The following is an 18,261-nucleotide window of genomic DNA, read 5'->3' on the forward strand; positions in this document are numbered from 1 at the left end:
TCGTGCCCTACCACGGCCGCAGGTCTTCCAACCCCACTCCCGCCTATATGCCAAGAGGACAGTGACAAGACAGCGACCACTGTGGCGACTGAAGGGACAGAAGATGAAGGCATTGGAGGCATGGACAAAAAGGCTGGATTTGACAGCCCCAAGCCTAGCTCCACATGGCCAATGTGCCCCTGCTAACCGAGTCCTACAGTCACCGGAGACCGCGGAGAAAAAGCCCTAGGAACGACACTTTGGGGCCACTCAAGAGACATACCAGGACTGGGAATTAAAGCAAGAACTATTGGAAATATGGGAAACCTTCACAGCAACACCAAGGGATCAGTGCAAGTCAGCCCCGATGGCCACAAAGGCCTTAAAGCCTAAACCTGCAAACCAATACAAATATGATGGGGGCAATTGCGTTTCAACTGACCCATTAGCTATACACGAGTTTGGAAATCATACAGGAAACACACTGGCAATAACAGCCAGCTCGGAGGAACTGAAGACCACAGGAGCACACCACAAAACGTCAAGGAAAATCAGAGCTCAGAATATGAAGTCCGTACTGTCCCTTGTCTAATGAATGGACTGACGACCCAAACCTGCATGATGGAAGATCGGGAAGAGTCAGAGCAGTACTCATCTTTAGAAAAGCAAGAGTGGGAGGCCCTCTTGGCAACCTACCAGGAGGAGTCATGCAGGTGTAAATCCCCAGAAAACTTAAGAATCAAGGTCCCCCAGGCAGATGAAGGGCCACACAAACATCTTAAATGCTCATCTAAATGTTAAATGCACAAAATTAGAACCCATCAAACTGATATAGAAAAAACAGCAGACAGTAATAACCTGGGCAACCTCAAAGACAACAAGCACAAATTAGACCGTGAAGATGCCTGGGCAAGCCTGCTCAAAACCGTACAGCTTCCAATAGAGGCTTTGCAATACCAAACCGACAAAATGGAAATGCAACTAACACTTCTAAACACCATGGCAGTTTTGGTGGTAGCTATCAAATTGGAAACGCTAAACACTACCCTACAAAACCTCCAGGAGCACCCATCAGTTGAGCATCACGCCTGCGGATGCTGTCCAATTGTGGACAAATTAGCAACCCTGCCTTCGATGCTGTCCAACCTCTGCTCACAACTGAAGAAAGCATCTAATCAAGTCCAAACACAGTCTAGAGGAGGGCACACAATGAAGGGGACTGGTGATGATATAGTGACCCACTGGGGTGCGCCTGCACCAATGGATCACTCTGCTCAAATGAACCAGAATTTACAAATCTAAGCCAAAAATGAGAAAATCGTGCAACCATCAACCATGACACTTAGCCAAACTCACAGGTGGGAACCTGCTGAGGCAGATAAGGGGGAAATGAAATTGAACGCAAAACAAAGAAAGGCAAAAAAACGAAAGAGCAGGAATCAGAAACAAACCCTCAATATGAATAGTTTTAAATGACTTTTCGGGCCAACGGCATTGCCAAAAGAGACATCAGGTCAAAATAACTCACTATAAGTAGCAACGAACACAAAATGCATTGCCAAGATGTCTAGCACAATCCAAAATTCTCCAATTGGGAAGCAAGAAGGCACTAGGTCTGAGATTGGCTGTGAGGCAGAGGGTGATGCCTCTCCCCAGTCACATTTAAATGGAAAGTCCATTGGAATTATTTCCGTAAACCGACCCAAAAAAAGAAATGAAGAAAAAACAACAACGAGCACCCAATCAATTGAAACAAAGCAGGACCTCAGGCAATGGAAATCTGGGGCCCCCACTTGTTCCCATGTCTGAAGTGAGGAACACTACTCTGGGGAACTCAATCAACCCCATTCACAGTCACTTCAACAATAGGGAAGATGCAAAGGCACTAGACAGGCAGCTACTGAACAACAGGTCAGCCAACCTCCAAAGACATTACACCAACATTGGGTCACTTCAGGAGCCCAACCATATTCGTCCAGGAACAAAACTGCAAGGAAACAAGGAAAATGGAACAGATAGGGTCCAACATACGCAAGCAGTAACTACAGAGCAAGTGGGAAAGGGTAGCTCTGAAACTGAGGACGGTCTATGTCCCAAAAGAGGCCAAAACAATGCGAGAGAAGGCGGGTCCTTTGTGCCGGTTATGCAGATCAGCTCATGAAAATTTGCTGCATCTGCTGTGTTCCTATAAAAAACTCCTCAAGGAACGGAAACAACTGCTGAAGCGACATTTTGACCAGTGGGGGATTCGTACCAGGAGGCGAGCTCTGCTGGCATGTTTCGCATCCGATGATCCACAACTCAATTGCTGCTTAGTGAAGTACCTGAGACTGTGTGGAAGTAAAATTCCGGAAACGCTGATCTAAGGAAACCAGGTGGCATATATATGAGCGGCACCCTAAGGCGCAGCGAAGAAATTCTCCCCATTGAAAAGAACTTCATTTCGGATTGGACAAGGTAGTCAGCCTCCACAGCAGTTGAGAACACGCCACATGGCGCCGATGGTACTTTAACTTAGGGGTTAACTGCCAAGGTCAAACAGGGAGAGGGAAATCTGCTGATGGCCTGGGATGCTGCCTGCAGCACGCAGACGGAAAACAGACTTCTTAACTGTAAAGCTGTTTAACCAGAAAAAATAATAATAATTTGAAACTTTTTAACATAACATCCATGAAGGAATGTGTAATATATGTATTTATTTGGCTTTTTGAATATGTTGGCTTTTTGCAAACGTTTTAATTAACTATGCAAATAAAAATGTATACCTTATACCTATGGGTCCCCTGAATGGTCACTTTGGCGTAGGTCTTTTAAGTACGCCGTATGATGAGTGAGGGTATGAGATTTTCATTTAAGAGGGGTTGTGAGAGGAAGGTGAGTGAGTGAATGATCAAAACTGGCTAGGGGATGCCATAAAGATTTCCTTAAATGTTGGTTCCCCTCTCAGGTTAAAAAACCTGTAGGTTATGTGTTACTAATTTCGTAAAAATGTATTCTAGTAAACATTAGGTTGACATGTTTTGCGCCCTACGATGGTCATAAAGATCCTTGGCGATTCATCAGGACCAAAAAGGTTAATGTTAAACTACGAAATTCGAACAAACAAGTATTTCATAAAGAACCCTGTTTTAGAAGTGAAAGAGTGGTCCCACTTCTGTAATGTACAGGGTGGCGTCAGCTCATTTAAGAGAAGATCGAAAACACACAGAAGATACATAGACAGACCTGAAAACATAGTTATTGTGTAGTTCTCAATGATGAGATGGTAGATGGCATTTCATCCAACTTATTTACACTCATTCAGAGCAGGGGAGAGGTGCTGTAGGTGCCAAAATAGAATGTGGAATAAGTGTGCCAAATACATTCACTTTATGCACGCACTGTTGTCAGTGTATGATCTCCAAACAGAGTTAAAACTGGTTAGATTAGTTGGCGGTAAATATGATCCTAACCATAGATTGTCAGTACAGACTGGGGATCCTAGTCCTCCACTTTCAACTGCCATTTGTACTATTTCCAAGGCTACCTTATTTCATCCCCATCCCAAATCAATTACCGGAGATATTGATTCAGGTTCGAGAACCAGCTTAGGGTTATCACCACCGGAAGATTCACAAAGTGGTAAAACAATCTGGGTAACATGATCTTTTTTTAGAGTGCTACTCGGGCCATCAGTGACAGCTTGAGGGAGGGCCAAAACTGTATGGATGTCCTCAGTGATCTAATAATTAGGTTAAGGCTGCCCTCTTGCAAGTATTCTAACCTATGGAAGATCTGGACTCCCAGGTATTTGAACAAATGGGGGGCCCACACCAGACCCGTCGGGAGAGTCCCTGGCTGCACTTGGTCTCCCCTTAAGGGGACAGCACAGGTCTTAGATTTATTAATTCTGAGCCCTGCTAGGTTTGCATACTCATCCAGCATGTCCAAAGCCCGCTGTGCTCCCACTCCCTCTCTTAAATATAGCAAAAGATCATCTGCATAGAGAGAAATCATGTGAGGCATATGTCACAGCTGAATACCAATAAGGTGTGCCTGTTGCCGAAAGATTGTCTCTAAAGGCTCTGTTGCAATAGCAAACAAAAACCAGGACATCGGACACCCCTTTCTAGTGCCTCTATGTATATTACAGGGTTCCAAGATCACTCAGTTTGTCCTAACTCAAGCAGATGGGTGCATATATAGTATATTCATCCATCTAATCCATTCTTCCCCTAGTCCCATTCGTTCCATTGTGCTTTCAAGAAAGCTCAACCTCACTGAATCAAATGCCTTCTCTAAGTCTATGGATATTATAAGTGCGTCCAGGTAATGGTCTTGGTCTGGATGGTGCAGCACAGAAAACATGACCGCATGTTCCCTGAGGTGGATCTGGTCGGCACAAACCCATTTTGATCTGTATGTATTAAACTGGTCATATATGGCACAAGATGTGTGGCTAAGAATTTTCTCAGAATTTTTAAATCTGCGTTAGTGGGCGAAAGTCTGATACCTGTGGGTTTGGCTTTTTAGTCTTGTGGAGAGGCACGACTAGGGTATCCCTGGTGAAGAAGGGCAATTTCCCCTTTTCCCAGGTCTCTACATACAGCTCCTCTAATTTCGGTGCCAGGGTTTGAGTGTAGGTGGTAAAGAACTCCACTGGCAAACCATCAGGGCCAAGTGTTTTCCCTCTAGCCATCTCTTTCAATGTTGCCCTAATTTCCATTTTGGTTACCAACCCCCTAAAGTCTTGCGTTGGTCAGTATAACCATTAGGGGAAGGGGTGCCAAGTAGTTTGCTATGGTCTCAGTTGCGATTGAGGTTCACAGTACAATTTGACATAACAGAACCTAAATGTATCATTTATTTCGCTAATCTCCGCCTCTGTCAGTTGTATCTGGGGACTAGGGGTTCTCCCTTGTGTTCAGGGCAGATTAGGTAGGCAAGCAATTTGCCCACTCTACCTTCCTCCATGTGCACCCGCCCATAATATTCTCGGGTGTCAGCATTTCAATCGTTCTAACATTTCATCGTATTTTTGTCTTAAGTCACTTGATTCTTCCTGAGCATCCCCATCTGTGGCTAAGCGGGCTTCCCTCTCATGTAGTTGGGTTTCCAGGTTGGTGAGTTCCACCAGGATTTCCCTCCTCATTCCTACTTTGTGGCCCAACCATTGTCCTTGTACAACCACGTTAAAGGCTTCCCACTCTGTCGCCCTGGTAAGAGGCAGAGTCCTGGTTAAACATGAAGTATTACGTGATGACCTTTTGTAATGACATACAAAACAAGCCAACTTCCAAGAGAGCAGGGTCCAGTGTCTATGTGGGGGATTAACGTGGGCTCTGATAAGGGGTGAATACACAACAACAAAGAGTTGTGATCCAATATACTGCACCGCAGGTATTCCGTGAGGGTAATCGACTGTCCCAGAGTATTGGAGCAGGTACACATGTCTAGCCTGGTGTGCAATTTATACAAATGGGAGTATTATGAATAATATCTTGTATGTCCATACTGTAGTCTCCAAATATCCCCCATATCCCATCCTTCCAGACACTCTCAAAACTCCTTAGTCACCTTAATTACCGGGATGTCATTCAACGGGAAGTCAACCTAGCCATTTCTATGTCAGCTACGCAATTAAAATCCTCCCGAGCAACATGTGGGAAGTGTCGAGTATAGAGAACTGTTTTGACAAGTGGTATGGGAACTAGATTTGATCATGGTTTGGTGCATAAATGCTTCCAAGTATAAGTTCCTTACCTAGGATCTTTTCCTGTATCAGGACATATCTGCCCTCTGGGTCTGTGAGAACTTTGCTCCCCTCAATGGGGCTGCCTGCTCTGATCCATATTAAGTTGCCACTTGAGAATTCAGAGTATGTGCTGGCGTACAAGTGACCGTACCGTACAATTGACCGCGCCATCTGCGTCTCAGTCGGGCACTCTCTTCCAGAGAAAGGTGTGTTTCTCGTAGCATCTCCACATGTATGCCTCGGCGTGTGAGGTAGCTATGAATTTTGTGTCATTTGGCCATTGACCCCATGCCTCTTACATTCCAGGAGAGCATCTTAACATCTTTGTGTACTAGCGACATGACAGGGATCGTCTTGGAATATATCTCCCTTTTTCCCCCCAGGTCTTCCAACCTCTGGTGGACATCTTGGCATGCAACAACAACAACCCTTCAGAGAGCACCATATTACCCCAACAAGTATCTCCCTTTCCCCCGGCAGCGTTGCAACTGCTGCCCTCCCAAACCTGTAAAAACAGAAAGCAATTATTGCAAGATTGTCCCTGTTTCCCATCCAGCCAGGACTATCTTGTTGGGGGTGCAAAGGCTTTAGTCACTGAATGTCTTATCGACATAGGCCTCTATATCTCCTGGCAGGGAAACGTTTCCCTCCTGCCGTCGGGAACCCATACATCTTATCAATCTTGTACTCCTGTGCTTCTTTACCAGGTCGCTGTGACCAGTTCAGATGATATTATCAGCAGTTTGTGGAGTTACAACTGGTATAGGCATCTTGCTTCTGGCTGAGGCCTCTGATTCAGAATACCCCACACTGTGTTCTGAAGTTTTCTCAGAGCTACCCTTCTCCGTTTGTTGTGTTAGGACCTCAGCCACAGCTTGCAGGGCTGCTTTTTTCTGCTGTACCGTCTGCGATGCAGAGGGTTTCTGTAGCGGGGTTATCCTGGATGAGCGTGATAGTCTTTTTTGCTGTGGTTTGGGCAGCTTAGAGCCATGTTTCCTGAGCCATTGGACCACCTTTTCTGAAAGTCTCCAACAAGGTGCACACATCCTCCTGTGAGTGGCAGAAATGCGTAGCTCCGTCTAGAGTGATTCGTAATTTTGCTGGGAACATTAAGGATTCCCTCTCCTTGCAATGCCTTCTTGGCCTCTAAAAAGGAGGTGTACTGGGCCTGCAGTTTGGCTGTAAATTCTGGAAAAATAGACGCCATGTTGTTGTCCATGGCAAAAGGTCCATTAGTATAGGCCTGTCGTATTAAAATGCTGCGGTCTTTGTTATGCAAGAGGAGTACCACCACCGGCCGGAGAGCCTCCCTGCTGCCGGTGGGCACAAGGGGACTCTGTGCACTCTCTTTAGAGAAAATAAGGGTGTGAGTCAACTCGGGGTCACAGTGGACTTCAGCTAGTCTTCTAAAAAAGTCACCATATCTGTTCTTTCTTTATTGTCAGGTAATCCTACGATGCGTATATTGTTACATCCCTCAGCATCTTCTACCTGTTTTTCCAGAGTAGAAACTCTTGCTGCCAGACTCTACAGTTTGTTAGATGTGGTTCTTGCAATCTGGTAGCATTGTTTCAATTGATTGTTTGACTTTTCTCATCCTGTCCACCAGTTTGTGGTGTTCCACTTGAAGTAATCTGAGGCTAACGGACAGAGCCCCTATATCTTGCTGCAGGGCTGCTTTTGTGTCTGCTATAGCCGCTAATATTTTATTGAGGTGGTTGTGGAGGGCTTGATATGATTGTCCCAAGTCCTAAGTTACCATGACAACTTCTCCTTCCTTTGCTGGCACGCACCCTGCTTTTGCTGCGCTTTGCCTGTGGCGAGGGAGTGTTCAAGTTCTAGGAGGGTATCTCCCTGGGGCTTGATGAGCCCGCAAGCTCCTTCTCTGGGAGCCCTCAGCTCCTCCTCCATGTTGTGGCACAGTTTTGCCGGTACACTACCCCTTCCCCCCTTAGAAGCAATCCGCCTCCACTCATGCAACGTCACCAGCATGCAGTGGTCCGCTTGGACTTTCCCCTCTTTTTTGCCCTGTGGGAGACTGTCAACAAGGATTGTTTGGTTGTATAATGGGACCTAATTGCCCCATACTTGGGTATGTCATTCTCTCATTTCTGCCCCCCCAGTATCCATATTGGGTCCCAGTGGCACCTGCCCTGATTGATCGCATCACCCGGAAGGGTGAGAGAGGGGTGTACCAGGAGCTAAGCGTGCCTCCCATGGTCTCCAACAGTTAATGTCATCTCCCATGCTCGCTTCTGGCCACAGGACATTTCTCCAGGGTCGCCACAGATTGCTCTGACCTCTTAATCCTCAGTCTCTGAACAGGTATTCCCCCAGGGGCCCAGTGCAATTTTGATCACTTTTGCACCGTACGTCCTCCCCGAATCCTGCCTCACAGGGCCGAGGATGTCACTGGTGCATGGCTCGCTGGATATCCTGTGAGCCACGGGGGGGAGGCTGCTCCCTGTGTCCCCTGCTCCTAGGGGTACCATCCAATGCTTCAAAGAACTCCCGATGCTGGGCCTATCTCATGGGCCGCTGGCGCTCCTCGGTCCGACTCTCACTTGTCCCATTTCAGCCGCCGAGATCTGTCCTCTCAGTCCCTCAGCCTGGGTGTCGCGACTCACTTGGTCCAGCCGGATTGTGTCCCCAGGGCGGAGTCTCTGTTTCTTCCTAGCCCAGTGTGGGCTCAGTTTATGCTGAGGAGCAGCGCACCCCCAACTGCATTCGCCTGGGTGTGTGTGCACTGTGGCCCGCGGTTTTCAGGCCACTCGCGGCATCTGGCAGCACACTGTTTTCCTCCGCTTTACCATATATCCACTTGCTCTTCAGCTTTGCCGGCCCTCGGTGATGTGTGGTAATATCGTCTTGGTATTGGCAGCGGCTGTTTTGTCAGGATTAATGTTAGGCCGCTGTGGAGCACCTCGCTCAAGCAGCCGCAATGATTCGCTTTGCAGCCATGCCCCACACTTCACCCCTGATTTTGATGTTTTTATCAGTGTTTCTCAGGCTGCTGGTATTGTTCACTTGTCGAGGTAAGCTCAACTCCTTTGAGGTCCCATAGTAGCTCTTCCTCTTCACTAAACCAGACTGGGTCTAAGGAGCCACCTTCAAAAACCTGCGACTGCAACTTCTCTACCTGTCCAGTTGATAATGTAGCAGCAGCCCTGGGTGCACTGGGACCAGCAGCATGACCAGGCCTATCTTTCTGGAATGCCATTTCAAGTTGAATAGTAGTATTATCTGACAAAGGTGGTCCCTTGGTCTGTGAGACTTGAACACCATCAATCTGGTCCATATTCTCCTCCTCTGCCTCTGATTGGCTACAGGCCACTGAAAGTGCAACTAAGCCACAAGAGCTTCTTGAATCTCATAAAGCTCTTGTGAGGAGCCCCTAGGTGCCTGCTACTTGCCAATACTCTAGCTCTCTCCCTCAGCTTCATCATGCCTGGCTTACTCACAGTAGGTATCTACTCCTGGCATGGTGGCAACCCTGAGGCTTTAGTATGCTTTACAATACCACTCCTTTGAGCTCTGGTATCCAATGCTGCCAAGCCATTACACCTGCAACTATTTGCCCTGTCTTCAGCAGTTTAATTGCTTGAGCGATGATTCCTTAATGGTTCAAAGGCAGCCAGACTGCCCATGGGGTTGTCATGAGTTGACCATTCAGTGTCCAGACCAATGTCCAAGCCGGAACTGTCCTTACCATCATGATCGGCCTCCTCTCACAAAGTATTTGGAATGGCATAGACTGTAACAGATTTCTGCACAGGGCCAAATAGCAGTCAGAACACTGGCTTCCTTCAGCTAGTGAGCAGCGCATTGTTGTGGCCCAAACAACCCAAACCAAGCAATGCAAATGTCTCCCAGGCCAGTCCGAGAAGCATGCACCATTGGACCTCCAAGTCTCAGCCCCTCTCCGTACAGTCAAGGCCGCTGCACCCCAGCTTCACCAGATGAGGCAGTTCTGGGGGTCGTTCTGTGAAGCAGATTCTTGCAGACCCCCAGTGGTTAAAGTGGATGGAATCAGCAGAGTACGGCGAGACCCTACTTTTTAATTTAATAGAATCTTTTACCCTACTTATTTTATTTTGAAAATATGTCCCAGTATGGCAGAAATAACTAATACCTATAGATAACACTCGGCTGCTCTTTGTTGTTCAGGGACCGGGTGGACAAAGAAGGAAAGGACTCTGTCTCCCAGAGAAGACAAGGACAGTGCCCACTTCTCCTGCTCTGCTGCTGTTAGCAGCCCTCCATCCCTCTCTCTCTTTCTTCCTCTTATTTCCTCTCTTTCTGTCTATGCCTTGCTCCTCCTCACTTGCTGAAAAACGTGACTTCAAGAACCAGCTCTCACCCTCTCTTTCCTCTTGTTTCCTTCGTTTGTTCCCCTTTGAATTTGATCCAAAAAATAAAGAAACACTTTTGCTGGAAATGTCGCCTTTTTCTGGCATTTTCTATTCCAATGTGCATCCTCGTAAAGAAGAGAAAAAAAGGTTAAAAATATTAAACTTTACTAAAGCAAGAAATAGTGGTTGCAAAATGTCTAAATTAGTTTTATTCACAAACATATTAGCACCACTTTAAAGAGTTTTCCAGTGAAGCCCTACTTTCATTTTCTCGTCTTTCTTTGAACAACATTGTTTTCCCCAGGTGGAAAAGTGCACCATTCCTGGAGGTACTGAAACACCTGGTTGATGCCTCAAGTGGAAAACGTTATATGTGATCCTTATCAGCTGTTTTCCTTATTTCAGTTTATAATATGTGTACCGCAGCTCCGTGTTTAGAGATACGTGTTGTAAGGATATAAGCAATGGACATTTCAATGGATCCCTTCAAGGCCCTGTAGTCATGTCCTTAACTTTTCAGGCAAAAACAGTAATTGATTTCTGAATTAGAAGTATAAATGCATTACGTAACCATGTTGTTCCTGCTTACATTTCACATGCTTTACCTAATCCTGTATTCCTTATGAGTTTTTACTTTTTACAGGATGTTGTTACTCTTTTTTCAGGCAGTATTTTACTCTAGTTTAGTGCATATTTTGAAATGAGTCACATCCAAGTGTTAATAGCGGGGGAACAATTGTGTTGTAGTTGAAGGCAGTGCCATTTTCTCTCAGCGTGGCCGTATGGTTTTCAGTGAGGGAGATGATGTGGCACTATGGCCAGAGCTGCCGAATTCAGAGCAGGGGAACTAAGTTCAGCCTTCATGACCAGTCCACCAGACCACTGTTTTGAGGGAGCACATTTCTATGCTAGACCTTAAAAGGCCCCCCTAGGCCTTAGAAGCCCTTGTGTCTTAGAATCAGCAGGTGGATCCTAGTGGTGGCAAGTGTGGGTTAACCATGAAGTTCTGGCCACCACAATCCATAGTGAAGTTCACCTCCAGACTTGCGGGCAGGCCTATGAAGCAGAACACCCTAGAGCGGTGGTGACTCTGTAACTGAGGTCACAGGACCCATGAGGCCAGTCCGCCTCACCCATTGAGACTTTCATTTGCCTTGTTTCAGCAATAGTAGTGCTACTCACCAGGGATCGGCAATGCAGGATTTTCATGCACACCAAACTAAGGGGCTCATTAGGATGGAGGTCGTGGGCACATCCAATGTGCTGGTGGAAAATGTATTTTCTGCACACCATCGGAGGTCCTAGCGTCCCCCATTATAAAAATGGGCAAAGATAGCCCATTATCCGTCCGCTGTGGAGTTTTGGGATCCGCCAGAAATTTCCTTCTGCAATGGTGGCGGAGGGAGCCAATAGAGAAAGACCGCTGTGCTGAATGACGTCCCGACCGCAAGAGAAATCGCAATGCCTCAAACAGCCTATTAGAATGCAGCGGAGAAATCAGCCCCTCGTAGATGGTGGAAGCAAGACTGCGGAGAGCGAAACTCACTGCAATGTCGCGGGTAAGTCACTGCAGTGGTGAAGACATGGGAAAACCTGTGCACAAAGTAGTAGCCAGGGCCGGTGCAGGCATGGGCATTCTGGGCAGCTTCCCAGGACTCCACCTTCACCCTACCCACAGTACGCGTCCCACACCCATTTCTGCACATGCGGTGTGCCCCTCCTGTGCCCCCCTCCATGCACAATTCATCAGCCAGGAGTGGCTAGACCTGGCAGCTCACACAGCAAAGGGCAAGGTATATTGACTGGGAAGGTGAAGATGAACACCCTGCACAGAAGTTATGGGGCTGGACAACCCTCCTCCTCATACCTACCTTCCACTTATGTGAATAAAACTGAGTATAATTAAGAAATGAAGACTCACACTGCATATGAACAACCACTGACCTGTTCACACTGCTTGTCAAGTCCTTCAGAAAGATCCCACACTGACACTCTGCCACATACACATACCATAGGTCAGCAGCAATGTAGGACAAGAAATGGGCTAGCCCAAAGTGAAGTGCACAGTGCTGGAAAACCATGGAGCAAGCCACATAGCATGTGTACATCACATGCAAGAGGAGGAACATATCACACTACCCTTAGGCCCTCAAATCAGACATGGGTGGCACTGTGATTGCAGTTAAACCAAAGTGACCTCTGTGGAACATCTCTGGGATACCTCAAATCAAGCTATGCATAGGCACAGGAATGATAGGAAGTGTCAGAAGCCATACAGTGACCAGCCGCACATCTGTGTCAACTTACTTGACATGTGTATGCCGCCAGCACAACACACATGGCTCATTGTCAACCTCCCTGACTGACAAACTCATGTAGGACCTTCACACATACCCCTCGTCTACCCATCTCACACCTGCAACACTTAACACCTGTGAGAAACACACATAAAGGAACAAATAAGGTCCTGTGAGTTTACTGACAACCAATCACACACCCTGGTGTGCAACTACAAATGCCAGACTCACACTCAGGGATGTCAATGCATAACTAAAAACAATAGTCAAACAAAAATCTCACAAACAACATCCACGGAAGTCCAACAAGCCCAGCCACGTGCAGTCAAACAGTGGTAAGGCAATGTGACCCTAGACAGAACAGGAATACACAACATTGTCACTCTGGACAATGCACAGACACCATACCCCAACACAAACAAGAATTGCATCATCAAATGCCAATCATGAACACCAACTGGAATCAATGGGACAAATCAGCTAACACAGACATAGACACCACAGCAGTCATCAAGTGAACATGGAGTCATAGTGTTCGACAAGCATGCACATGGATAAGTTGGTCCATACATGTGTCCATGGGCCTCACAGCAGACAGAGCTCATGCACATCTTCTACAACCTGGCCCCTGTGTCCCTGGGTCTGCTCATATGCCCCAAGGACTCTTTCGATGTTGGCCAGGGCTTTGGTCCCAGTATCCTCCTGTATTTGTCCCCTAGTTGCCCTCCCACCTGCCTTACTGACCCGGACCTGTGGCATTGGCACTCATCGCACCCGCACAAGAGTGTTGCAGGCAGTAGTGGTGGTGGTGGTGGTTGAGGCTGCACAGGTCATTGCAGCAGGGATCACCACTGTGGTTGTGGCTGAGGTAGAGGCAGTGATGGGAAAATGAGGGCCTGAGATGTGGTGCGCCCTGGCAGTCCGGATGGGCCAGGTGTAGTATTCTTCATTAAATACGCAAACTTGATGTTGAATTCAGTAGCCTTTATTGGATGAAAACGGCATGCATCTAGTCATGAATCAGGTCTCTTAGTAATAATGTCACAACGGATAACCATTTGAATGTAATGACATACAGTAGAATGAAATGACATGCATAGACTTCTAAACTCTAAATAATTAAATAAATAAATATCACTTACTCGCTACTACACCAGATTGTTGCTCCTCAACCGAGAAATGTAGGGAGACTGCATCCGAGAGTTCATGGTCGGGGGAGACTGGCTCTGCAGGTTGGTGTTGTCTTCTGCAGCAGTTGCTTGTGGATCTCCTCTTAAACAGAGGTGAAATGGTCATTGAAGTGCACTCCACAAGCTTGGTGTTCAACTTTTGGATGTTACATGCGATACACCACACACTTTACATTGCAATCACTTGGTATGGCTGCAAGATACTGAACATCATGACATGATGTTGAGGTACTTACATTACTTGTCCACGGTGTGACATGTAAATAGAAACCATGTGCTACGTACAGATTGTGTGAATACAAGGACATGTTGTCATCTAACGACTTGCGGCACATCAACTTTATGTGATGTGTCTTTTTGGTTTGCTCTGCATGGAATCACTTTCAGCTAAGGAAGGACTAGCCATTGTGATGTCATACATACCTTTTTCATATCATGTACTTAAGTTAGTTTGTCTGATTGACCATGAATGTTTTGTGTTCATATGGGCCTTCATGTCTGACACCGTGGCACTAACACATTGTCTTCTGTGAGGTGCATGACTGGGCCCTGAATTTGTTCAACATGTCACTTGGTGGTTCAAAGTTTAATTTCTATGAAAGTTATGAACGCTTAGGTGTCTGCACACTGGATGTGGCTTTTCAATCTATCCCAAGTTGGATGACATGTGAGGGCTGGTGTAGTCATATGGCTCTATGCATCTTGAGAAGGATGGCAAGGTGTATGCACTGTCTACCTACCTGTTCGGTAACACAGTGGAGGGAAATAGCTGCCACATGGTTGTGGGTATGGGGAGTGTTCCATCCTGCTCAGCTGTGGGACAAGGGTGCCTGGTGGGAGTTGTAGAGCTTGCGTCCCACCTTTCCTTGTTAAGATAGCTACCTACCTGTTAGTTTGGGCAGAGCCATGGAAGGGCTGACACATGGTTGTGGGTGGGGGGAGTGTTCCATCCTGCTCAGCTGAGGGACAAGGGTGCCTGGTGGGAGTTGTAGTGCTGGCTTCCCCCCACAAACACCCCTCCCTGTTAAGATGGCTACCTACCTGTTAGGTGAAGGTGAACAATGGAATGGCTGCCACATGGTTGTTGGTGGGGGGAGTTCGCCTTCTTACTCAGCTGTGGGACAAAGGTGCCTGGTGGGAGTTGTAGTGCTGGCTTCCCACCCACAAACACCCCTCCCTGTTAAGATGGTTTTCTACCTGTTAGGTGAAGGTGAGCAATGGAATGGCTGCCACATGGTTGTGGGTGGGGGTAGTGCGCTTTCTTGCTCAGCTGTGGGACAAAGGTGCCCAGTGGGAGTTGTAGTGCTGGCTTCCCACCCAAAAACACCCCTCCCTGTTACGATAGCTACCTACCTGTTAGGTGAAGGTGAAGAATGGAATGGCTGCCACATGGTTGCGGGTGGGGGAGAGCTCCATCTTGCTCAGCTGTGGGACAAGGGTGCCTGGTGGGAGTTGTAATGCTGGCTTCCCACCCACAAACACTCCTCCCTGTTAAGATTGCGACCTACCTGTAAGTTTGGGGAGAGCAGTGCAATGGCTGACACATTATTGTGGGTGTTGGGAGTGTTCAATCCAGCTCAGCTGTGGGAAAGGGGTGCCTGGTAAGAGTTGTAGTGCTGGCTATCTGTACATATGCCCCATGAAAATATTGCTAGCTACCTTTGGGGTGGTTCAGAGTAAGGAAATGTTAGATATGTAAACATGTGTTGGAAAGAGTGTGTTCTACGCAAGAGCATTTGTGTCTAGGAAGTGTAGCTTTCTAGTTGTACAAGACAGTACATAGCAGTGTAATTTATTTTATTTAAAACATTTATAGAGCTCAGCTGTCACCTTGCAGGTATCCTGGTGCTGAGAACAACTCCTTGAGAGGGATGTAGTGGGAGACAACAGTTGAGTAATAGGCGTTTAACATTTTGGATACAGCCAGGTTTTGATCCGTTTCCTAAAAGAGAGAAGTTCTGTTATTTGACGGACATCCAGAGGCAGGCTGTTCCAGAATTTTGATGCAGTGACCCTGAATGATCTTTCTCCTGTCCTAACTTTTTTAAATCTTGGAACTTTAACCAGACAGGCTGTTGTGGATCTGAGGGCTCTGGTTGGAATGTACCATTCAAACAGAGATTGCAAAGGAGCGGGCCCAACTCCGTGCAGAGCTTTAAAAACAAGGCAAAGAGATTTAAAAGCAACTCGCTGTTTCATAGGGAGCCAGTGAAGCTCAGCCATTGCCGCAGTGGCCGAGGATCTCCTAGGCCATCCCAGGGCCAGTTTGGCAGCAGCTGATTGAACTCTTTGGAGTCTGTCTAACGTAATGGTAGACATTTGTTAGTGCTTACCAGCCTCCCCTGCCCCGGGTATTCCTGTGAGACTCTCTGGATACAGTGTGGCAAGTACCTTTTCCTCCCATTTGGTGAATGTTAGTGGTATAATGGGAGGGCCACTGTCACGAACCGCGCTAGCAATGCGCCGGTTACCACGCTAGCTGCGTGAGAATCAGCCGGGAAACATGGGAAAGACTACATTTTCCATGTTCCTCGGGTTCCAAGCGTAGGGCGTAGGCGGCGTACCACGTGATGCGTCGTTCTGACGTACACGGAAGAACAAAAGACGGCAAGCCAGTCGAAACGCTGCCGATAATTCTTAAGTAACTCGCAGGACGCGGTTACGAAGACTCCTGGTTTCGGACCTCCGTTTTCTTGCACAAAGACTTCCTTGTGGATTACTCTGCTGAGACTTCTGGCCAGGGGTCGCCGGGACTTCGGATTCTCTCGGACCCTCTACCTTCCGGGCTCCTGGATATCAGGTATCGTGAGGGGCGGCTTTATTCTCCTCTGTTGGCAGAGGCGCTACTTTCCTGCGTACTCGTGCAGAGGAGGAGTGCGCACATAGTGGCGTTTGGGTAGTGCTATCTCTCTGTTGGCTGAGACCGGCTGGTCTCTTGCAGGGCGGTGTATACACCCGCGAAAAGCGGTCCCCTCGTTTCTACAGCTTCTTCGAGACTATTTGTGTTGTTTGCATGTATTCCTAAGAGCGCATTAGGCATAACGTACTTGCTTTGGAGTTGCTTCTGCTGGGGAGAGAAACATTTGTTTTCAAGTTATTCAAGATTGACGGAACTTATGCAATCAGGTCTTGTGGTTCTCCTGTCTAAAGTAGTGAGACTAAACTAACTAGGAAAGACAGCTACCATTATTCCTGGAACAGTCACTATTATCCGTTGTTAATCTCCTTTTGAGTTAGGAGAAGTAAAGAGACCAGAACACATCAGACGTTGCAGTCTCTCTCTTTTCCCTTTGCTGCTCAGTATACTATTTCCTTTTTAGGTATGAGCCTAGCCTAGACATACTAAAGAGTGGGAATAGTCAGGGCAGGAGTGTGCAGGTTATGATCTTTGTTGTCTGCTTTTGTCGCCCTTGCAGGTCTCCATCCCCCACAGTCCCCTCCCTTCTTCCCCCCCCCCGCTCAATCGTGCCCAAAAGTCTGTGCTTATTGCAAACCGGACTTGGGTCGATTCAGAGGTGGGCCCCCATAGAGCATCACACAACCTTGAGGAACCGGATTCGGACGCCTTGACAGCCACGGCCAGTCCTCTGAGCCAGCTCATGGTTCTTGTTAGCATGCTCTTTCACCCTGCTCTTGAGGTCATGCCACCTTCTCCTGATGTCCTTCAGGGTGCGTGGGGTGGTCCATACTGGATTGACTTTGTTGACTTTCCTTGCCCACAGTTGATTTTTTGTGGCTACTGGTATCTGTTGGACCATGCTTCCTAACTAATTTGGTTTTACTCTGATTACCTCATCTACCATCAACTGACAACTCATTGTCAGTGAATGTGGGCATCTTCTTCTGTGACATGGTGTGTGATGTGCTAGTGGGTGAAAATTGCAAGTGTGAAGGTGGTGGTGTTGATGTGTGTGGTGTGTGTGTGTGGATGTGATGTGTGCTGATTTGCCTCTCCTTTGTGCTGTGGGGTTGGGCCCTTTAGTTTTGGAGTTGTGCAAAGGATTCTGGGCAGGGAACGGCTTAGTTTTGATACTCAACTATGGGGGTGGGTCAAAATGGAGTATCCATGTCAGGTGTGTTGGGTGGGTTGACCTGGGATTTGTATTTTTTTCTCGCGATCGGGATGTGTCATTGGGGTGTGTTAGGTGTTTATTGAGGCTGAGCGAGATTTAAAGCCACACCTGGTAGCTAAGTTGTGTGTTTGCTTTCGACCGCGGTGGTGGCAATGCAACAGTCTTTCTGCCTGCTCTCCCATTCATCATTTGATGCGATCGCAGCAGTCAGAAACAACTGATCGTTCCACTGGCGCTACCATCATATCGTAATTTCACGTGCAGTCATTCCGCTAATTGAATGGCGGTTTTGTTTTTTTCCACAGCAAATCCGACCGCCGCAGACAGATTTTCAGCTGTTCCGGATGGTCCCGTTGGAGTTTCATGAAATCCGTCCACTGCGGTCAGATTTTTCAGGCAGTTCATCCTTATCTGTCTGCCAGAAGTCCTGCAGTATCTGTGCACTAGAATTCCTGCGGTACATGCGGACACTTAATTTCCGCTACCAAGTCGGTCGGAATGCTTTTCCAACCGCCATCCTAATCGACCCCTAAGTTCACAAACTTCACGGTCTCTCGGCTTCATTGCCAAGCACTTTTAACATGTGTTGACTGCTTTAGGGCCACTGGAATTTTGCAGCAATGGAGGACAACATTT

The 18,261-nt window shown here is 47.3% G+C and overlaps 1 long non-coding RNA gene across 1 annotated transcript in view; it reads left to right on the top strand.

The window, feature by feature from the left end:
- Nucleotides 1-18,261, top strand: part of LOC144785394 (uncharacterized) — a 248,054-nt gene that overhangs the window by 157,734 nt on the left and 72,059 nt on the right. The window lies entirely within an intron of this gene.

The sequence above is a fragment of the Lissotriton helveticus genome, chromosome 10 (assembly GCF_964261635.1).
Source record: "Lissotriton helveticus chromosome 10, aLisHel1.1, whole genome shotgun sequence".
Classification (NCBI taxonomy): domain Eukaryota; kingdom Metazoa; phylum Chordata; class Amphibia; order Caudata; family Salamandridae; genus Lissotriton; species Lissotriton helveticus.